The sequence below is a fragment of the Mauremys reevesii genome, linkage group 2 (assembly GCF_016161935.1).
Source record: "Mauremys reevesii isolate NIE-2019 linkage group 2, ASM1616193v1, whole genome shotgun sequence".
NCBI lineage: Eukaryota > Metazoa > Chordata > Testudines > Geoemydidae > Mauremys > Mauremys reevesii.
In genome coordinates, this window is record NC_052624.1 from 190156462 (window position 1) to 190179859 (window position 23398).

At 44.0% G+C, this 23398-nt stretch overlaps 1 long non-coding RNA gene across 1 annotated transcript; it reads left to right on the forward strand.

Moving 5' to 3' along the window:
• The first annotated feature begins 210 nt into the window (after positions 1-210).
• Positions 211-11181, forward strand: LOC120398977. Its single transcript, XR_005594855.1, has 3 exons — positions 211-610; positions 9624-9769; positions 10911-11181. It is a non-coding gene; the product is annotated as an uncharacterized LOC120398977 (long non-coding RNA).
• Positions 11182-23398: the final 12217 nt, after the last annotated feature.

Sequence of the window (23398 nt, forward strand, 5' to 3'; positions counted from 1 at the left end):
AACAAACTGCTTGCAAATAATCAAATAATTCCCAAATTCTTCCTACCCTCAGAGAGAAGCAGTAGGAATGAATCCTCCAAGCAGCCTAGGGAGGCTTCACAGGAAGCAGCCATTTAGAGGGAGGCTGCACACTGTGGCCAATCAGGGCCAATTAGGCTCACATAAAAGAGATCTTCAGGGCAGAGCAGGGTCAGTGGGTGCTCTGAGTGAGGACTGTGTCCCTGAGAGGCTGAGAAAATAGGAGTACCTTGGACAGAGCAGATGTTAGCAGGTACCTGGGGAGCAAAAGGGAGATCCTGGTTGGCTGCTAGGACTAGCTAGCTCAAGGCCCTGAGAAGCGTACGAAGAATTGTGCTGGGGAAGCGGCCCAGGGAACTGAAGCAGTGGAGATAGAAGTTAAAGGCACAGCAGGAGGCTGCCTGGAATAGGCAGACCCAGGTCCCCCCTACTTGCTACTGGGGAAATGGCAAGAATTGGACTGATACCTTCTCCCCTGGAAGGCGGAAATACGGATGGTGGCATGGCCAGAAGGTGGAGTCATTAAGAGGATGCTGCGGTATTTGGACTAAGGCGGGTCTGCAGGACAAGACAGTGCGAGAGGCACCATAAGGTGAGTGAGTGAACCCTCTCACAAATACATTCAAGGAAATCAATCTGTTAAATGGCAATTCATGTGAGGAAAAATTCATGACAGAAATTATTTGCAGCATATAAATTGCCCAGTTCTATTAGTTTTTAATTTTCATTTGGTTACTGGTAGTGTTTGCAATCCATTGTGCAGTAAGGAGGAATAAAGTATATTGTCATGCTGGAAGGTGTTAATGGTTCCCACCAAGAATGTCTTTGATCTCGAGCCAAGGCAATTACAGACCATGTTAAAGCTCATGGGCATGCTATCCATCCATCCTTCAGGATACATGGAAGAAGTGATTAAGCACCTCTATGGAATAAGATAATTGGAGATAATAGAAGCCATCATCCAAGGCAGTAAGCCACATGCAAGGCCAATCAGCAGCTATGTCCAGGTGCTATGTTAGGGCAGAATTGTTTCTATGGTGACTGACTGCAAACACTTAAGCTAGGAGATGGATTGCTTGTAGCTGTGTGTCTGTTGCTGTCAGAGGAAGAAAGCAATCCAGAAAGCCAGGGGTGGGGGGAACAGTAGAGAATGAGAGAAATAGTTATGAGTGTGGACCTGACGCGAACAGATACAGACATCCTTGGAGCATAGGCAGGCTCTAAATGAAGGTTTGGAGGCTATGAACAAAGAAACTTCCTTCTAGCCTTGGAATTTATGAATTAGAGGGACCATTGTGACCAGCTAGTCTGACCTCCATTATAACCCAGGACATAGAACTTTCGCAAAAATAATTCCTAGAGCATATCTTTTAGACACAAAATCCATCTGTGATTGAATTTTGTCTGTTCCTAATGTGTTCAGGGAAATAGAACTGACCCTACCATCAAAGAAGTACCTGACCCTACCATCAATTTCTACTCCTAACAGAAACAACATCCTGGAAAAGCCCTGAATGTGTATAGCTGCTCAGGCAAAAGGACAACAATATTGTATTTCAAGCACTATAAGCTTAGATCACTTTTGTGTGTTTCAAAGCTAAGAACCCTACTGTCAATACATAAAACTCTCTCTGTGATGGGGTATAGATGCCCACACTGGACAAGAATGGGTTAACCCCATACTGTCAGCTGAAGAAGCCACACCCTTTCATCCCTGCTGGGCATGCTTCAACTGGAACCACAGTATATAAAAGGAACAGTCCAGCTGAGTCTGGGCTGACCGCTGAGGGGAGAGAACATGTGTTGCAGGCTCCCTCCCGAGAGAAGCTGGAGCCCCAGACCACGGAGCCCAAACGTGCCGAAACCCAGGTGGATACCTGGCTGCCTGCTGAAGCCCATGAGGGGAAGGAGTCGTTAGGGGCTTCACCGGCCAGTGATCCCAGAGGACCTGTGGACTACAGCAGTGGAAGACCATGTAGGAAGTAACCTAGGGGAACCAGACGTTGCTCTGGTTGTAGAACTGGAAACAGAGTCAGCGTGTTTCAGATGGATCCCCGCTGACCTAATCACTGCTATCAGGGCTCTGAGCTGGGACCCGGTGGAGTAGGAAAGGCCCAGGTCCCCCTATCCTGGTTGCTGACCCAGACCTGGGTGGTAGCCCACCACCTTGTCTGGCCATCAGGCCCTACTGCCCCACTTAGAAGGGTGTTCCTATGATTCTGGCCATTAGGCCATACTACTCTGAGGCTAAGGGCAGCAGCCCTACTGACTCTGGCTACTGGCGCATACTGCCCTGCATCGAAGGGTGATCCTACTGACTCTGGCCATTAGGTCATATTGCCCCGAGACCAAGGTCAGTCCTACTGATTCTGGCCACTGGGCCGCACTGCCCTGAATCTAGGGGCAGGTGCCCACAAACATTGGCCACTTGGCTTTATGATCCTGTACTGAAAACCGATGCTATTGACTCTGACCATTAGATTATACTGCCCTGAAGAAAAAGGAGGTTATTTGGACTTGGTCATGGGACTATACTGCCCCTCTCCCGTTCCCCCAGGGGTGATGGGGTACACCTGACCCACGACCTTCCACTTTGCTACACACACATTCTTTATGGTCCCAATTCAGGAAAGCATACGCTTAACTTTAAGCATCTGAGCAAAACCATCCCTATTCAGCAAAGCAGTTAATCATCTGTCCAGTAGGGATGGAATTACACTTGTGCCTAAATTTAAGCATATGCATAACTGCTGTGCTAATTCAGGGTCCTAAGCCCTTTGATTTCAGTATACATTAGCTTGGCTGCTTTTGATTTCTACCACTTACTATGTTAACCATACCATTAACTTTGGTATGGAATTTCTCAGAGTCCAGCATTCCATTAATGTAGCTTAATTTTTAAGAAGTTATGCTCTCTATAGCAGAAAATTTTTACAACCATCTAAGGGGCTGGAGGTAGATACAGCTATCCCAGTTCCAAACTTTTCTTAGGCCTTAATGTTTAATATACAAGCTTCTGAGAAACTGTGTTATAAGAAGTGGAAAATAGCATGTAGTTCAGCACACAACTAGCAAACAAATATCTTAATATCAGACTCTCCATTCAAAGGGGCTCAAAAAATTCAGAAGGCATGATTGTACAGCTTGGACATTTCTTCAGCCTATAGAATGAAGGGATTCCATACAGCAAAGTACATTATTTTCTCATTGTTTGATGGGTCATTGTCTCCATAATTAGTGTCCATGAATGGTAATTTCAGTTAAAAGCAACATTCTTACCAGTCTGCTGCTTTACACTGTTTTGCTTGGCTATATTACAAAAAGTGAAATTGAAATTATAGTTTGATGGCAGTCCTTGGAATGTTAACAGTTCTTAATGGTTTTTAATTTTAATTTTTTTGGGTCAGTTAAGTCCAACTTAGCTCACTTGGGAAGCCTTGTTTGTATCCCTTGCCAGCTATTACTTTGATTGGATAACTGAACATGTCCAGCCTCAGACCAGTCAGGTCAAATGTCTTTATTGCTCCAGCAATTTTTAACTCTCTATATCTCAATTCTTTAAAGCTAATTGAATGGAATCTATTAACACCTCTGCTCTGCTTTGGGTTTTTTGCTTTTTTTTAAGGGCTTGTGTTTATCCTTTTTTTTTTTTTTCCTGTGTAGGCTGAATTGGGGTCTTTCATGAATTAGGTTACTGCCTGACTCCTAACAAGAAGAGCTCATTCTTTCTGAGTTCCTATAGTGCCAAATTAATGCCTGGTGTAATTTTGATTAATTTAGCCCCAAACATTTGTACATTGTGATACAATGACATTTCTCTTTGTTTAAAACAGATTCCTATAAACCAGAAAGCTTTGATAATCTTTGTCCTAAAAATTATCTGGAAAAAAAACTACATTCTGTGCTTTAGGTACAAATTCAGTAAAACAGCTCTCATGTTAATAATTTTTCAAAGAATTAGATGAAGAACTTAAGAGAATTAAACAGAAGGCCCTTGTAAATTGGAAAATGTTAAGGGAAATCCCAAATCCTGTATGTACAGAAATTCACAGCCACAGTGACTGCCAGACCCTACAAACAAAAATGCACACATGATTCCTCCTTCTCTTGGGGGGTTAGGAGGGAGAGGTTCCTCTTTGTTAGAGTGCTTTTTCAAGACATTTTTTCTATTATACACTTTTCCTGGTATACCACTTTCTAATCTGTAAAATTCTTAAATCCCTGCTGCAGAGATATGCACAGGACAGCATGTACTTACATCTAAAGATCAAAGGAGTTTAAGCAGCCTTTTCCAAATGTGTTTGAATTTCACAATTGATTTCCTCTGTTTTTACAAATTCATTTTTTCTTTTGAGACACCTGTACAAATTCAGCTGTGTTGAAATGGCAAGTAATTCACCAGCAATAGCTAATTCAAATGAGCTGGTCTTGTGCTATTCATATTCCATTCAAAAAAGATAAGCAGGGACCTTAGAACTACCAGCACTTCAAGTGCCAATTTCTGCTACAAAGGCGAGAACTCTGCAACAGAATTTTACAGACTCTCTGTGACTGGTGCTTTGTACCTTCAGAATCGACTACTACTGGCAACATTTTAGAGATCCTGGCTCTTGCTGAAGAAGTGTTAACTATTCAAATGTATTATTTTAAATGTACCACATTTGGGTTTCCTTTGGAAACCTTCACCCTTCCTCTCTCCTGCATGTTCTTTATGATGCAGGTTTTCACTGTCTGATCCCTTAACACTAGGTCATGGAAAATATTATTCAGTGAACCCACATTTGTAAAAGATGTGAAGATAAAGAAAGAGGACAAACATTAATCATACAACATTAGCAGATTACGTAGGTAAACTAACATGAAAAAGTTTCAGAATGTTGAGCAATTAAAGGAGGGTAAAAGAGACGTATTAATAGATTGCAACATTGTACAACTGAGGGCCAAATCCATGAAGGAATTTAGATGCTTATTCGCTACGTTAGGTGCCTAAACCCAACATTTAGATCCTGATGTGACAGATATTGCAGTATCTTTGGGGACTAATGTATTAACTTTATGAATGTTTGATTAATCGTTTTGGGCTAGGGACTGTATTTTACTCCACGAGAGAGATTACTATGGCTCCTCCCAGGAACTACAAACACTCTGTGAGCAAGGGAAATTGATGCAGTCCCGGAGACTGTAAACAGCTCCAGGGAATTATCACCCCCTAGGGTAGTTTGCATATATTGGTTCAGACCTGGTCCCAGAGCCCAAAGGAGACAAAGAAATGACTTTTGGTACAAAAGGCTGAGTTTAACCTGACTGAGGGAACTTCAGTTTGATCCAACAAAAAGGCATGGCCTTTGTCCAAGGTGCCGTGGCAGGGACAAACCCTGCGGAAGGGTTGAAAGGACGGGAACCCTCAAGGATCTCCATAGGCCTCATTGGTGGGAGGGAGGATGGCACTGGTAAATGTAAATACACCTCTACCATGATATAATGCTGTCCTCAGGAGCCAAAAAATCGTACCGTGTTATAGGTGAAACTGCGTTATATCGAACTTGCTTTGATCCGCTGGAGTGCGCAGCCACGCCCCGCCGGAGCACTGCTTTACTGCGTTATATCCAAATTCGTGTTATATCGAGTTGCGTTATATTGGCGTAGAGGTGTATATGTTTAGGCCCTTTTATTCTTCCATATGTTTTCTCTGTGAGGCTTTTATTCTCAAATAAGTATACTTTGCTTTGAAAGAGCTGCTTGGTTACTTACTACTGTTGTCTTACACTGTTCACAGCCATCGGAGAAAAAGCAAAGTGCAAGAGATGGACTTCAGTCAGACCTGATAAGTTAAACTCAGTGAAGTGCCGGGGGCTGCAAGTCTAAAAGCCTGATCAGTGGGAGAGGGATGCAGGTCCCTGTTCAGAGAGAGGTGGCTATTAGAGGCCTGAGAACTGAGGGGGCATTTTTTGAGCTGACCATGGAGGGGACCAAAGAGGCAGTTACCCTGGAACTGATACCTCAAAACTCCTATCAGCTACCGCTTAACCCCATAGACACTCAGAGTTCCTAGGTGCCTACGTTTCCACTGGTCCCCCAGGTTCCTAAATTTTTGCTGCTCTGCATGCACACAGCCACCTAAGTCCTGGCCCCCAGTGCCTAACTCATGCTTGAACTGTAGCACAATCCTCAAATGAGGCGTTCCCTGCTGAATTCACCTGCAGGGCATGATCCAGTAGGCATGCTGTAAGGCTGCCTACTGGCTTGGATCCTACACAAAATGCTGCCAGAAGAGGAAGACGATAATGACGACACAGTAGTGTCTCCCTTTTAACCTTTAGCCAACTGGGTAAAGCACTCACCCAGGATGAGTCATTGTTCATGTCCTTGTTCCATGACGATTAAAGTATTTTATAAAAGTGGAAAAGCTTCAACAGGAGAGATTGAGAGAGCCCTACACCAGAGTACCTTCTAACTCAGTGGATAGAGTGCTCTCCTAGGAGGTGGGAGACTTGGGTTCAGACACCTGCTTCATATCTGGCAGAATGGGGATCTGAACCCAGATCCCACATCCTAGCTAAATGCCCTAACCACGCTGCTCAAGGTTGTAAGGGGGTGTAGTAGCACATCCTTCACTGTTTTTGTAGAAAAGGTCTCGCCTGGTTAAGATGCCTAACTCCAGGAAAGGGTTCCCACATCCAGGGACTAAATTAACATGCACTATATACCTTTTAGTAGGCACCTGTAGGGTTTACAGAATGCTCTACGATTCATACCCCAGTAATCCAACCTATGGCACCATGTAAACAATTCTTGTGTCTAAGTGCCCTTTGTGGATCTAGCCTTGAGTGATGCTGTCTGAGAAGAAAATTCTACTAAACTATTATCAAAATCACCAGATCATGCTCTTACACAAATTCTTTTTCTTAGCTTGTGAGCAATGTACAGTCTGTGAAGAAATGCTGCAGTGTCGTTAGTTTTGTGATGTAATCTTGTTTTGGGGAAACTGTAAGAAGCCTCAAGAGTTTGCTGTCTGCATTAATTTCTCTAAATAGATCAGTTCTTGTGGTGCAGTTGCTTCCTAAGATCTGATATAAGAATTGGTATTTGTGTTAAGATTTCTGACAGAGGGGATTGCCTGCATGCTGTTTCTGGGCACCTGTGTTCAAGGACTAGTTTATGCATTGAAAAGAATACAAGTTACACTAAGAAAAAATTCAGACTCTTAAGAAAATAAGCCAAGCTTGCAAGCCTTCAAAATCTTCTACTACTTGGCACAGGGGGAAACAATCCCCCTCCCACACACTTTGTTTTTCTTGTTTTAAATAAAAAAGATCTTTTGGGCCTGAAAGTTCATGTTTTTCAGTGAGAGGAAATTTCTTGATACAATTTGCTTAAGCTTTTTACAAATTATTTAAAAGTATTAATCTTGTTTCATAGTTTTCTTCTTCGTTTTTCTTTTTTTAAGCCAGAAGGTACCATTATGATCATCTAATCCATTCTCCATTCAAGATCCTAATCAATCCTGACTTCAGAATTCAAATATGTGACACAGCCAGGGATAGAATCCGCTTCTCCAGGATAGACAAAGTGCGTCAACCACCAGTCCATCCTTTCTTTTCCTGCAATACCCTGCTTCCTTTACTACATATCTTTTAACTTCTGCAATAAACGAGGCAGGGCGTTCTACAGACGATAGCCTCATTCACTTCACAAGCCTGATTCATTCCCTGAGCACCCTGTTGAAAATGAGTATGTAATCATATAGTTAAAGATTATGTCATCATGCATATTACTAGCCCTCAACTATTAGACTAGGTGGCCATTAGCTTGAGTGCTGGGTTTATGGCCACTGCTGTGTTATCAAATTTAGGGGTTGGTAGAAACAGTTTCTAGGGAGCTTCCTTGGTCAAAATCACTTATAAAACAGTGGGAATGAGTGCAGATTGGAGCACAAGTATACTATCTTTCTTACATTAACTGACATTTAATAAATGGACAGCTGAATTCTGCAATTTCTGCAACTTTTGGGTATAAGGAATAGCTCTATGCAGAAAAGGTTATAGCATGTCTTGAGGTAAGAAAGGCATGGATAACTATGATGTCTGCATCTGAAAGAATAAGAAGCCTCATGCAAATGATTTTTAAAAGACCCACTCTTATCAACCACTGCTTCTTGGATATTCAAAAACTGTAGGGAATCAGCAAGATACTTCTATTGTTGATAAAACCCTTTGTCTTGTGCAATCTTGGACAGTCGCTTCCCTCACGCCATATAGCTCATTCTTTTCTGGCCTCAGTCTAAACCAGCTAGCTGTCATCCATGCCCAATGCTAGGATATATTTGCACAGCTGCATCAATGGAGCTGTACCAGTTTAACACAGCAGAGAAGTGACTCCTCATTCTCTATAAGTTTATCAATCAGCTTCACTGGACTGATTAGATGAGATGGAGATGGGTGTCTTCTGCGTAATGAAAATGCATTAGCCCATACCACCCCCCTAATCATGAGGGGTCCTTGTAATATTTCATGAACGTAGTCACAAAGATAAGAGGAGGAACAGAGTTTAGAATTCCTTAAATGTTCAAAGAACTAAATCCAGCTTTCTTGTAAAACTTTTTTTATCTTCTTAGTCGTTAATGGAGATTTATAACAAATGTGACCTGGATATGAGCTTTTCTACATTTGTTTGCTGCTTCTGGCAAAGTAATTTCACTTTTTCCATCCTACCCTCTAGTATTCTGTGGGGTATATGGGTGACAATGCTCTTTTTTTATGAGTAGTATAGCTAGTGCCTGTGCCAGTCTATAACTAGATAATAATACTGTCTGACTTGGAAATGGCAATTTTTTTAAAGCTGTAAATAATTCTCTCTGTAAATGGAGAACAGCTGTAGCATGCCCATGCTGATGGTATAATAACTTGATATGACCTTTTTTCTTTAAATGTAAGTGTTATTGATTTCCCAGCATGTTATGATAATGCAGTGTCTATATAAACATATGAGCCTAATACTTTTTAGTTGTCAATTCTATAAACCCTAGAAATGGCTCACCTTGGTCCAAAGAGGGTGGTGGACAAGGACTTCCTAATATCTGTTTATACTACATACTGACATAAGCAAAATATTTCTCTTAGTCAGAAGTAGCTCAAATATTCTCCTATATGTAGGTTCTTAGTGCGGCAATAAAGGACGTTTCTGAACACCTTCCAGTAGTACATTAATCAATGTGGCTAATATCTGTCATGGGTGGGTTATTTCTCTCATCCTCTTCCCACAGAGAGAATTGTGTGCAGTATAATGTTTTGTTTTGGGAGGAAGAGGTTTAAGATGCACATCCTGCTCTCTGTTTGTATTAGAGAATACAGGTCTAAGAAGTATGCCTTGCATTTGGAGCTGAAGGTGGGGAGATTTGTGATTATCCTTAGTTCCTGTGGGAGTTTGTTCCCCAGTCTTGGACTAGATTCCCAAGACAGCTCTGTTTCAAGCTTGACCCTTATGGTAGGAAGTCCCATCGTGTCTCAGGAGTGCAGTTGTCGACTGTTGTTGAATATTTAAGATGACCAAAACCAAATGCAAACACAGTTTAAAAAACTCACGGAATCATCTCCTTAACATCCCAGAGCAGGAACCTCAAAACCATTTAACACCCGAAAGGAAGCATCTCCCTGAACTCTGAGAAGACATGGTTTCTAACCTGAAGAGTTTAAAATCCAAGCATCTGACCGAAAGGCTGGGAAGTCAATATGGGTGTTCAGCACTTCCTAAGGTAAGCCTTGTAGACTCACAAATAAGAGAAATAGCTACATTTTGTTATAAACTAGTACAGTATAGCTCATACACACTAACAATATCAGATAAAGGAAAAATAGCAACAGTTATTGAGCTATGTGGTCATTAAACCAACGCATTCAAATTAATTTTCTATTACAGAGAGACAAAGAAAAAATGTTTGCTATCCAGTTGTTGTGCAGCTGGTATTTATTATTCCAAAGCCTTTAATGTGCTAAAAACTTAAATTCTGTACTTTAACGAAGAAAAGGGATAGAACATGGTGAATGGGACAGATTTTGCAATTTAACCAACTTCCCCACTTACAGTTCCTGGGTCCAGAAGTCCCAAGGAAAACCAGGGCCCCATTTCTTGGGCAGTTCTGGGGCTCTACCTCTTGTCATGCTATAAGAATTTTGGTAGCTAAGACAGGGAGGCCTCACCAGAGTCTCTAAGCCAATGCTGGGAAGAGAGGACTTGGCAGCATAGTCCACACAACTGCTCCCCATGCTAACGGCTGTAGGGGTAGGTGGTAGCAACTGCTGCTGGCCATGTGACTAGAACGGCTGGGCTTTGTCCTCTGCTTGCAAGATTACTGGAACCACTGCAGAGTTCTGTATAAGGCAACTGCAGCTCTCAGCTCAGCTCAGCTCTTTTGTAGAAGAAATAGGGGATCAGTAGCCTCAGGGATGCACACAGAGTCTCTGAGAGGTACTCCCAGCAGCAAATCAGAAATGTGTAATCTCTTTTTCCTTGCTTTTTGCTATGCCCAGGCCCTCAGGCCCAACCTTGGAAAACCTCATTTTCATTCATTTCATCTCAAGCCAAGTCATTGTCCAGGCCCCATCCCAGTGGGCCCAATAGGACCACATCCAAACATCAGCCCTACATACAAAACCCAGCCAAACCATACCCTAATGTCCCCAAACCATATACTACTAGCACACAAATAAGGTACCGGTTTACTCACCCTGTGCTCTCAGCAGAGAGCAGTGGAGAATTGACCCAGTCAACTCTTCTGTCACCTGCAAATGTTTGTAGAGAGCTCCTCAGTCACCACCACCTTTTATTTTTTTCATTCAGTTATTTTAATTTTGAGTCCCTTAACACTGTGTATTTTTATTCTCTCATTTCTTAAGGAAATAACTAGTATTTCCACCACTTGGCATTGCTTGCCTCTCAGTCTACTGAATGGCTCTTTGATCATGAGGAAAAAACCCATAAAACCAGATGGATGACCCACCAAATGATGGTGATCTAGAATGAGTCATTTTCAACAGACATGACAAACTGAGACGCTGTGAATCAAACTGGAACCACCCACTTCTATTCATTACCTTAACTTCTCTACATTGAGCTGTGGGAGCTACTTATCCACCCACTAGCTTAATCTATGGAAATCATTCTGAAATGTTTGTTCTTTTCCCCTATAATATGTGACACTCCGTTCCCATTTAGTGTCATCAACTGATTCAGATTTTTTTTAAATTAAGCAATTTATGTTAAATGCTAACTACATTAAAAATGATAATGGTCTGGTTTAAATCTATAATATTGTGGAAATTCAGATCTGAATGTTTCCAATTTTAGAACATTGATTTTACATAATTACATGTTATAGATTAGAATTTGGTTTTCAACAGTGCAGTTTTTATTTTAGATATTTCAGATTGTCAATATCCTTGGTACTTGGTTATTATAAAAATGGCTTCAGCCTTTTGAGACACATCATCCTTCTGGCACTTCATTTTGTTCCTTCTTGGGGGTTTTCCTAGATTTTTCAAATTTCCCCTAATAAGATGCTTCTGTACTGATGTAATTCTGAAGGGTTTTCCCTGAACTGGTGAACCTTTCATCTGAGGTGAACACGAACAGTGGGAGTGTAGAGAAGGCCTTTTCCCAGGGCTGGTGCAAGGATATTTTGCGCCCTAGGTGAAACTTTCACCTTGCGCACCCCCCTTCCCCTCTTCTCTCCTCCCTCCCCCCGGAGCATTGCTTATTATAAACTTTCAAAAATGAATACTGCATAATGTGGCATTGGTCATTAGAATTAATAAATGTTCGGCTTGAAAATTTATTAATTTCATTATTTAGTCTACATGTTTAATGAAAATAAATGGCCTTGGGTCTCCTGCACGTGGCTAGAGTCCATCCTGCCGCACCCACAATGGATCTGGAAAGGGCTGTTTTGGGGATCAGAGCACAGAGCTGGGAGTCGGGATCTGGCTTCTATTCTCCACCCTGGCACCAACTCACTGGATGACATCAGGCAAGTTACTTCCCCGTTCTGGGCTTCAGCTTCCCGCTAAGGTGTGAAATGGTTCCTTGCTCCTGGGCTGGAAGATGCAAAGGAGGCAGGAGGGGGGTATCTGAAGGCCTGTCTTCCCCACAGGTGTGAGGCGAGGACAGAGTTCCAGCCTCCGTCATGACTGTCCTGGTTGCTTTACTCTGCCCCACGCCAATCACTGCTGAAGCCCCTTACTCAGAGATCTCTGGCCCAGGGCAGAGGCATCAGTGTCATTCTGGGCCTGATTTTCAGAAATGCTGAGCACCTGTGGTACCCCCGATGACTGTGGGAACTCCAGGGTTCTCTTTACTTCTGAAACTCAGGGCAATTTATTTCGAATGCTGGGCCAGGACTGAGCCTGCAAAGGTAGGTCCATATACACCCCTCAATCCACAGCAGATCTCCCATCAATAATACAAGCAATCAGGAGAATGATGAGGGTCAGTTGGCCCAATGTTGGGAGTGGGGAGGATATGGCCCTAATGTGGTTACTAAACTTCGACCTAGTAAAGTTACTGGTGCATCTGTTGTCATTCAGTGGGAGAACAAAAATCTCTTGGGTGTTGCAGCCTTCCCAGGGTTCAGCTGCACTAAACCTGAGTTGCTCGCACACTTGCAGTGGTTATGCACAGTGATGAGCTGCCAAAATATTAACAACCGGTTCCCTCCTCCTCACCCCACGAGGGGGTCGTGCCCCCCCGGGACTCCTGCCCCATATAACCCCCCAAGTTCCCTGACAGCCCCGGGACCCCTGCCCCATCCACCCCCTTCCCTGTCCCCGACTGCCCCCTGCTGCCCCATCCAACCCCTCCTCTCATTCCTGATGGCCCCCTGGGACCCCTGCCCCATCCAACCACCCCTTCTCTCTGTCCCTGACTACCTCTGGAACCCCATGCCCTGACTGCCCCCCACCGCCCCATCCAACCCCTGCTTCTTCCTGACTGCCCCCTCAGGACCCTTGCCCCCATTCAATCCTCCGGTTCCCTGCCCTCTGACCGCCTCAACACTAATCCACCCCCCCCAACTCCCCTGCCCTCTCTCCAACACCCCCTCCCTGCTCCCTGCCCCCTTACCGCACTGCCTGGAGGTGGGGGCCGGGGCCGCAGGCTGAAGCTGCTCAGCCGGGGCCGGGCTGGGCCACTCGGTCAAGGCCGGGGCACTCGGCCAGGGCCAGAGCTGCGCCACCCAGCCAGCCGGGGTCGGGGCTGGGCCTGGGGCCCTGTCCAGAATTGCGCCGCGCAGCTGGCCAAGGTTGGGGCTGGGTCCAGGCCCGGGGGCCGGGCCGGAGCCACACTGGCCAGTGGGCCGCGGTCAGGGCCGGGCCGGAGCCGTGCCACGGGGACCGGGCTGGAGCCATGCTGGCTGGCCGCGGCCAGGCCCAGGCCAGAGCCGCGCCAGGGATGGGGTCGGGGTCCATGCCAGAGCCGTGCGGTGCCTGGAGCCCTCCTCGTGCCCCCGCCCCGCTGCCCCAGCTCACCTGCGGGAAGCTGCTGCTTCCTTCTCAGCCCTCCCAGGCTTCCCGTGCGAACAGCTGATTCGCGGGAAGCAGGGGAAGGGGGAGGAGAAGCCGGGGAGGAGGCTTCAGGGGAGGCTTCAGGGGAGGCCTTAACAATTCTAAATTGTTAAATTTAGAAGCCCTTTTAGAACCGGCTCCAGCTCACCTCTGGTTATGCACCACACAACTGGTCACCCATGTTACATAAAAATCTGGCTCTGACGGTGTCGTAATTAGACTTAACAGTTGCTGCCACATTTCCTAGAGCTGTTGTCCCAGGCTGGCTGCAGACTCAAGCAGCTAGATGCCCATCACCTTTGGAAGATTTTCTTTGTAGCCATAAGGGCTCGAGACAGCCGTGTTTCTTCACTGAAAACTTGCAGTGTGCTGCCCCTGAATCCCAGATTAAAACCTTGTGTGGGCAGGTGCAGAGCTCAGGGCTTGAAGGCCTCTGGTCTGGGGTCTGGAACTTCCAGAGCCGGAGGGAGCGGGCTAGGTAGCGATGTGGCAGCCTGGGGGCTCGGGGAGGAGGCGGCTCCAGGTTGCCAGGAGGGGCGCGGGCGGGCAGTGATGTGGGGCACGGTGGAGGGAGGCGGTGGGGCCTGCGGTTGCAGAGGATGCCCACAGAGGTAGGTGCTAACGTGGCTGTGAGCAGCCCATCCCCCCACTGGAAGCAATAGTGTAAAAAAAAATTGGGGGGCACCGCTTTTTGGCACCCCCAAATCTTGGCACCCTAGGCAGCCTAGTTTGTCTAGTGGTTACACTGGCCCTGCCTTTTACATACTAGTTGATCCAGTTCAAAAACTCCTGTGCCCTCAACAATAGTTTCCCTCACTGTGGAGAAAAATGGTATAGAAAAACATTGGAGTTTTCATAGTGTATGTAAAATCTTCTTCTAATGATGTTCTTCTAATGGTCACGGTGAACTTTCACTTCTGATGGAGGTAGTCTGAGTACAACAGTAGAAAGGGTAATGATTGCCATTTGAAGCAGTAGTTGCACTACCTCCATATTGGAAAATAGGGCTTATTTTGTAGGCTTTAAAATTCCTATTCCTATTGGCAAACTCCTTCATGGGAAGTCAGCATAAAACAGGATTCAAACACAATCAAGGTGAAATCTTTAAATATTAAAATGAATATTCATAGTAACTTCTTAAAGCATTGACCCAGCTCCAATTCTTCTGTAGTTTTACTGCTATCTTCCAGTTCAGTTAAGAACTCAGTTTATAAAATGTTCATCAGGCTCCGTTGGATGTAACTATTGTTTTCAACTAGCTTATATATTGCTAAATGATTGGTAGCCTTGACATTTATCAGTTTCAACATGCTTTCCACAAATTAAAATTGTACAGCATGGGGTAAGCTTCTCTGTTGATCCTCTATGGCAGTGGTTCCCAAACTTGTTCTGCCACTTGTTCAGGGAAAGCCCCTGGCGGGCCGGGCTGGTTTGTTTACCTGCTGCATCTGCAGGTTTGGACAGTAGCTCCCAGTGGCCATGGTTTGCTGCTCCAGGCCTATGGGAGCTACTGGAAGCAGCGCAGGTCAAGGGATGTGCTGGCCTGTGAGATCAATGGTGTCTTTAAACCACCTATGTGCCCGAGGGTTACTGCCTGGCCAATATTTGACCAGCCTGGCTGGGGCTTTTTTTATGGATTTGCCAGAAAAATTTAATCTGCCAGGTATTTTTTTTAATGTGATTCTAAAGATTTGCATTATCATCACAATACACTGGGATATCTAATGTTAAAAGTTTGTGTCCAGCTAAAAGATGATGCAGTGTTCCCATTTCTGCAATTTAAGTAAGAAAATGTTATCAATCTTATCTATATATTTTATCTTTCTAGATACTATAAGTGGCTATTGAATGGAGGGAATATTGCCTTGTGGTTGCGGTTACAGCACACTTGACTTGTGGGCAGGGGACGCTGATTTTTTTTGTATTTCAAAGGTGGTAACCCTATTGTGCCATCTCAATCCTGGTCTGGTTTGGGAGCTAGAAAGCTGCCCTGGCATAACATAGACAGCCCTTGTTCAAGTTATGGCAACCCCCTTGTGGGCTGACCTATATATTGCATGCTGAGGGCCTGTTACCATCCCACTACCTACATTGGTGTTGTGAGGGGGCCCTTAGATATCAGCTCCACAGTTGTCTTCCATAGTGCCTGTGCCAGAGGAATCCTCCCTCATCTAGATAAGGGTCTCTTAGGGGCCTCTTTACAGGGCCATAGTTGGGGGTGATGATCTCCACCCATGATGTCGATTCGAGGAAACTATTTATAAAAAAATGAATGCCTAAAGTTAGCCTTCTGAGTCTGTATTTAGGGACCTAAATAAGTAGCCTGACAATGGAAGTGCAGGGTACATTTGGAAAACAAGTCCATAAATGTAGACCCTATAGTACATCATCTTTTAATTTATTTCTAATCTGTCCTAAATTTGTGCTAAAGGCTTTCCTCTTTCCTTGCCACTGCTTTCATAATGCAGTTGTAATTCACCGGAGGGTTACTGGTGCTCTGTCAAGTTTTAATTGTTTTAATTGCTTAATTATATGCTCTGGTGAAGTGGTTAAGCCTTGACATTTCACATTCTCCCCAGGAATATGCATCTTGGTCTCTGAGATGTTCCTGGGTAAGAGGTTTCCTATATAAAGTAAAACTAGTCTGTTTTGAATTTTTGCTGGTACAGTGAAAAGGCTAAAAAGTATCTGCTGAGTGATATTTTTTGCAGAATAATCCAGTTAAACTGGAAAGTCTGTGGGTTCCTGCCTACAGGCAGGTAAGAAGCATGCCTCATCAAGCTAGTAAGCAACCTCGTATACAGGCTATTAATTCTGTGTTCAGAGATCATGGTAGTAAGTGGAGGGTGACATTGCTAGGGAGAGAGAGATGCTGTCTGGATTGCATGACTGCAACAATATATTTTGGAAGCTTTTAGCAATTTTTTAAATTCAGTAATATAGGTTCCTTATTGCATATTTTCTTTGATGTTTATTACAGTAGAGAGGGGAAATTAAGGGCAAAGAATGAATTCTATTTGTTTCAATATGTTCTTCTTGGTTAGATCAATACCTGTCTGGTTAACACGTCTTGTACTAAAGAAAATGGGAAGAGTTTAGCACACAAGAGACCTTGAAGGAATTATGAGGAAAACCCGGAGAGAGACTGAAATTAACAAGAAAGTCCTCCTTGTAGCAAAAATCACTTTCTTTTTCTTTATGCTTCTATGGGACTAGGAAGGAAAATGAGCAAATGTCTTCTTGTTTGCTTAAATATTTGAGATAGCACAGGAGAGTTCCAGGGAATTAAGAGGGAGATAGCAAAATGGAAAAGAAGAAATGGAGAGCAAGTAGAAAAAGCAATAAAAAAAAGATTATTACTTCAGCAGTATTAAGAATGCTTCTTTAAAAGCTGGAGGAGATTATCCTGACAAATAAGGATGGGTGGAAGATACTACAATTCTGGTAGCAGTAGTAGAGTTATGGCAATGGCATCTGCAGCAGCTGCAACAGTAACGTGTCTTTCCTTTGCACTGGAGGCAATAGTAAAACATATTTTTCTGCCTTCAAAATTCTCACTCAACTGATAGTATCTAGTATGCAACATCCATGCATAGAATCATAGACATGTAAGGCTAGAAGGGATCTCAAGAAGTCATCCAATCCATCTGCTTGCACCGAGGTAGGATTAAGTACACCTAAATCACCCCGATAGGTGCTGTCTAACCTCTTCTTAAAAGGGACTCCCCAAAATCCAACCAGTTCCACTGCTTACCTATCCTTATAGCTACCAAGTTTTTCTGAATGTCCAATCTAAGGGCTAGTCTATACTGACAATGCTAAAGCACTGCCGCGGCAGCGCTTTAACATGCCTTGTGTGGTTGCGGTGCAGCACTGGGAAAGAGCTGTCCCAGCGATCTAAAAAACCCACCTCCATAAGGGGCGTAGCTCCCAGCGCTGGGGCACTGTCTATACTGGTGCTTTACAGTGCTGAAACTTGCTGTGCTCAGGGGGGTGTTTCTTCACACCCCCTGAGCGAGAAAGTTGCAGCACTGTAAATTGCCAGTGTAGACAAGCCCTAAATCTCCCTTGTTGAACACATAGCCAATTACATCTTGTCCTACCTTTCAACAAAATTCTCACTCAACTAGCAGCATTGAGTACGCATTGTTTTATAAGATGCATACTATATGGGGGGAGTTCATCCACTCTACAAGCCCTGAGTGGCTTAATGTGGGCAAGCAGGGGATCTTTCATGCTGCAGCTGGAGGGGAAACAGGGATTGATAAAGTGTAATTGCAGATGAAGCCCAGCTGGGCTAGGATTATAAAGTCAGGAAGGAAAAGCAACAAGAGGCTGCAGAGGGGGCCTGTAGTTTTTCTCTAGCTTGAGTAGGCATACGGAGGGGTGAAGTAGGCACAGGAAGTAGAGGAAGCTCTGGTGGTAAACCCAGAGAGAGATCAGGAGCTAGAGAGTCAGGGTAGGAAGGCGCTCATGGAAACGGCAACAGGGACTGAGACTGAGCAGACCTGGATTGCCAGTAATAGGGCCCCTGGGCTGGAGCCTGAGTAGGGGGGTTGCCTCAGTTCCCCTACTAACCACTGGGTAGCAGCCCAGCACTGAGAGATGGAACAGAAGACTGACTGAAGAAACAGCCAGCCTAGGGTGACCAGATGTCCAGTTTTTGACTGGGCCATTGACTGTCTGGTTGGCGGCATGGTGCAGCGGGGCTGGCAGGCTCCCTCCTAGCCTCTGCACTGTGCAGCTCCCGGGAAACAGCCGGCATATCTCCCCCCCTAGCTTCTATGTGGAGGCGCAGCCAGGAGGCTCCGTGTGCTGCCCCTGCCCCAAGCGCCACCCCTGCGGTTCCCATTGGCCAGGAGCCACAGCTAATGGGAGCTGCAGGGGTGGTGCCTGCAGATGGATCATTGTGCAGAGCCACCTGGCTGTGCCTCCACATAGGAGCTGGAGAGGGGACATGCTGCTGCTTCCAGGAGCTGCTTGAGGTAAGTGCTGCTAGGAACCTGCACCCTGATCCCCTCCTAGGCCCTAACTCCAGCCTGCACCCTGATCTTCCCCTCCTGCCCTCCAAACTCCTCAATCCCAGCCTAGAGCATCCTTCTGTACCCCAAGCCCCTCATCCCCAGCCCCACCCCAGAGCCCTCATTCCCCCCTGTGCCCCAACCTTCAGCCCTGATCCTCCTCCTGCCCTCTGAACCCCTCAGTCCCAGCCAAGAGCATCCTCCTGTACCCCAAACTCCTAGCATCACCACAGAGACCACACCTCCAGCCAGAACCATCACACCCCCCTGCCACCCCAATCCCCTGCCCCAGCTCAGAGCCCCCACCTGCACTCTGAACTGCTCAGTCCCAGCAGGAGGGGCTGGAGGGGGGCAAGGGTGTTGGATTCTGTGCAAATAGAAAGTTGCAACCCTAAGCCAGACAGCTTGTCTGATGGGACTTTGACACCTTGGAAGGTGGGGGGAACTGTATAGTGACCTGACTGGAAGGGTGAATCATGAAGAGGGAACACTTTGATTGCAAAGAGAGAGGGGGACCATAGTGTGAGTAACTGATGACTGGGGTGCCATATCTGGCACAAGCTAATTTCCAGACCTTGGGATGAGGAGATGTAGTAATGGTGAGAAGCAACCCCATTTTTCTCTCTCTCTCTCTCTCTCACACACACACACACATGCACACACACACAAATTGATGAAGTCTTTTACGAATCTTGGAAAGTTTAGTAACTGTATTTGTAATTACCAGCATTCATGCTACAAGTAAAATAAGCCTAGAAAGAAAGAATGATATAACCGAGGCAGTGGTTCAGCTGTAAAAGCAGAAAGAAATGTAAGCTAAATTGTATGTACAGTAATAACCATTTAAAATATACTTTTACCATGAGTTCACACGTTGTGGTGTCAGATATTGCCCTATTTCAGTTAGTAACAGCAGTGAAAAAAGATCTTCTTTGTGAATGCAAACCCAAGCCATCTGTTGAATTCCTGGTCAAGAGAAATTGGACAAAAACTAATTCCCAAGTGAAGATAATGGAAAACACTGAGTACTACAATATTGATCCAAGACAATATCTTTGCAATGTCCTGCCTACAGTGTCTGGTGTCCTGCTGCTAATCCAAAATTTTCTAATATGCCTAATTTAATTTGTGGCCTACTGGATAAAGCACTGGACTAGGACTCAGCAGACCTGGGTGATATTCCTGGCTCTTGGGATAGTCACTTCACCTCTCTGTGTCACGTTTTCTCTCTGTAAAATGGGGATAATACTAATCTCATTTATAAAGTGCTTTGAGAGCTAGAGTTCCATGTAAGAGAGGTATAAAGTTTATTAGGTAATTTAAGTTTCTCTTTTTAGTGAATGAGGCAGTGAGAAATACTCAAAGCTTTGCACACACCTTGTTTAAAGCAAGGAATGACTTGGAAAAGGTGAGGGGCAGGGTGTGCCATAAAAAAGGTAGCTGTGCCTATAATGTCCATTACAAACTGTTCTCTGCCAGGAAAAATGCGTGGGAATTATCAGGGTTCCATCATGTTTCTTAGAGGCAACATGTTCATTTTTGATGATCAGACCCTTGGGAAAAATGGACTGAAAGCCTATAAAGTAGAGTGCCTTAGATATGATTTTAAAAAGGGTTGTGTGCATTTCTGTGGCAAGTTTACCCAGAAAAGTGAAACATGTGAAAATGACATGTCAAACAGAGTGAAACTGTGGCTTAAGAAAGTGCTATCGAGAATGTTGTAGTCTGTGTTCCTTAATGTAATTGTTCTATAGTAAGTAACATGGAACTGTACCCTCCCCTTAAGTCCTCTTAAATATAGTCTTTTCATTTCACACTTTCAAAATGGCTTTTAAAGAGCCATAGATATTGGATAACACTGTACGCATGTTGTGTTGCAATATATACATTGGATGTTATATCATGCACTGACATCATTATTCATTATCATGACATTAACACCTCCATTTGCTCTTTGCTCCCACTTTGCTGTTGGGATGGAAGAGGAGGTGGAATTCTGCTTTTTATCCCTCGATAACGTAGTTTCCTTTCCTATCTGTAGAACAAGGAGAGGCTGAAAGAAGAATGCAGTACTTCCCATGTGAGATCCGTTTTCTCAGTGCTCCCACTCCTATGGTTTGCAGAGTGTTGCTATTATCTTCAGGCTGCTTGTTCTCCATTGAGCTCACCATTAAGATGTATGGACCCAACAAGAACTCAACATAAGGCTCTAAAGAGGAGCAGAATGTGGTTTATGAGCTGGGGTGGAGGATCACTCTTGTGTACCACATACTGTGTTATAATAGTCTTGTCTCTAGTTTGCAATGAAATACTTTCTACAAGTATATTGACACAGGCTACTGATTCACCAAAAATGAATCAAACACGCATTGCTTGTTTATATAATGTGTGGTTTTTCAATGGCTTTGTATCCTTAATAACGATCAGTATATTTCCCCCAGACTTCTTTAATTTTAATTTTATTTTAATTTAAGAGTAATTCCCTGATCTTATTCTTAATATATTTTGCTAGCGCAAAAAAAAAAAAAAGCATTTCTTACTAATAGTATTTTGGGAGTCATCGGGGGCTGGGGAGGGCAGCACAGATCATAATTTTACCTTTACATAATTAAGATAAGATTAATATTCATAAATGCTGCGATTTGTGAAGCCATAGGAATAAATGTCAAGTATAGAATCTATTTCTCTCATGCAAAGTGCAGAACCAATTAATTTTATATTTTTTTAAAGCATCAGTTTTACACAACCATATATATTGTGGCAGATGTGTGTGTAGTGCAAAGTGGCATTTTGGATAGAGTTCTATAAGCTTACAATTTGCCAGTAAAAATAAATGATTTATTTCTATAAAATGTGTACAATTAGGTCACATTACAAAACAAAATCCCCTAACTGAGCACACCCAAAATATTAAGGGTAGTGGTACTGAAGAATCTGGATCTGAATTTTGAAGGTGGTCCCTTACTCTTTAAAACACCACGCCAACACCTGAGATCCAGATGCTCTCAAAGTTTAGTTCATTTAAGATCCAAATTTTATGGCTCACAGCCATCTCTCCAGTAAAAAGAAAAAAAAATCCTTCAATTTCAAATGAATCTACTAGTTTGAAAGAGTTTTCTGATACTTAAAATAAATGTGACCTCTGGAACCATCAATATCTGAGTGGAAATAATGTAAACGCTCTGAACAGATTTTAAGGAGACACAGAAATCTGGTTCTGGTTTCTATGGGAGACAGAAGTCTGGACTAGTAGCACCTTTGGCCTCCTATGTTAACTCCTAGGTTCTCTTAACTATGATTGAAATCCACAAACTTTAGTTAAACTGCACCAAAGCAAATATTCGTGAATGGGTTTTAACAAAACCCTGCAAATACCGGGGGTGGGAAACCTGTTGAAATGGAGGGAGCCATACTCTCATGAGTTTAGGATTTTAGAGAGGATCAATTAAAAATAAAATTTTAAACATCAGAAATATTTCCTGTTAAGATAGCTCTTAAGAAATCCAATGACAAAAAACATCAGTGAATATTAGAAATCAAACGCAGAAATCCGAGCAGTACTTGAGGGCAAAGCTGCTGTGGTCTTCACAGCATTAGGTAGCACATTAGCCAAGTATGCTGGCTGATCTACAGAGGATAGCTGCCTGCAACTGCTCACAGCAGATAGTTATTATGGGTATGTCTACACTGGTAAGTTTCTGTGCCACAAGTTTTACCACTTATATTAAAATGCTAGAATTAAACTGCTGTTGCGTGTCCACACTGCTGCTTGTGACGCTGGAGCGCACCCACATTAGCAGCTCTTGCAACCACAAAGACAACAGTGCATTGTGGTAGCTATCCCTAACATCAGCCCCGCCTCCCTCCCTGGGCTTTCTGCACAGCACTCTTTCTCTTACACACACAGACACCTGCCTCTATGTTCAACAGCCCAAGCCTTCCACATTAATGGTTTCCTTTGTGTCCTGGAACAGATCAGCACAACATGCAATGGCTGTCAGAAACCGTGCTTTGAAAGGGGAGGGGTGCATGTCTCCAGGGCAGCCGAGTTCAAAACAATGAGCAGAGCGGTCACTTGAGGCATTATGGGACAGCTCCGGAGGCCAATTTACAGCACAGAAAGCAATCAAATGTTCGCACTGGCAATAGAGTCCTGGAGCCTCTGTGCAAATAGCCTTATGACTCTTGTCAAGGTGGTTTTTTTGCAGCGCTGCAACTGAGGAGTTTCTAGCACATAGTGGCTTGGCAGTGTATACATGTCTGCAGTCTGAGTGCAAAAAAGCTTCTTTACTGCACAGAAACTTGCCAGTGTAGACAAGCCCCTAGTAAGCTCAAGTGGTAGAAGCTGTAGCTGAAGAGCCTGGGTTTCCCAGCTGAAGAACAATCAAAGGGGTTTTTACTAACATTATAAGGCAGAACTTGTTCATGTGACTTTACCATCTCCTTACTGTGCCTCAGATGGTTTTGTAGACTGATTAAATCAATGTCATTGGGCAACCATTTGCAGCTTCAGACAGTGTTTAGTGCCTCTTTTAAAATTAAGTTTTCAGCACTAGATAATTTTTCTGAACTCTCTTTAGCTAGGTATTTAGACAAAAGCCTGGTGATCAGTATACACACATTTCTTTAGTGGATTTCTTTGTTAATCAATTGAATTCTCTGCTCCATGCAACAATTGTTGTAAATGCAATCACTCCTTAAAATGTTTTTGGTACATAGATGTTCTTTTATTCCTGTTCGAGCTCCACAGCTAAATTGCTCTAGTGGGTCTAATCACTAGATATTGATTACTAATCTCTAATTTGG